At 35.7% G+C, this 423-nt stretch overlaps 1 protein-coding gene across 1 annotated transcript in view; it reads left to right on the top strand.

Moving 5' to 3' along the window:
- Window positions 1–423, top strand: part of PKNOX2 (PBX/knotted 1 homeobox 2) — a 248,570-nt gene that overhangs the window by 153,161 nt on the left and 94,986 nt on the right. The window lies entirely within an intron of this gene.

Raw genomic sequence — 423 nt, 5'->3', positions numbered from 1 at the left:
TAAGAGTGGGAGGACTTCCCAAAGCAGGCCACTTGCATAGGGCAGAGACCACAGGAAGGGACAACATCTTGTTGTTTTGATGTTTAACTGAACACGGTTAATCATTAAATTTTTTTAGAAAAATTTATTTTACAATTACAGTTCACATACAACATTATATTGGTTCAGGTGTACAGCATAGACAATTGTATAAGTTATATAATTGTCTAACCACCCTGATAACTCTAACACCCATCTGATGCCATACATAGTTATTACAATATTATTAACTATTTTCTATGTGCTGTGTTTTATATCCCCATGACTATTTTGTAATTACCAATTTGTGCTTCTTAATCCCTTTTCCCTTTCCATTCATCCTCCCAAGCCCCCTGCCATCTGGCAACCATGAAAATGTTCTCTGTATCGATGAGATGAGTTTAT

Source organism: Pteropus vampyrus, unplaced genomic scaffold (assembly GCF_000151845.1).
Source record: "Pteropus vampyrus isolate Shadow unplaced genomic scaffold, Pvam_2.0 Scaffold130, whole genome shotgun sequence".
NCBI lineage: Eukaryota > Metazoa > Chordata > Mammalia > Chiroptera > Pteropodidae > Pteropus > Pteropus vampyrus.
The sequence above is the reverse complement of the archived record's forward strand: the minus strand, read 5'-3'. Positions and strand labels throughout refer to the sequence as shown.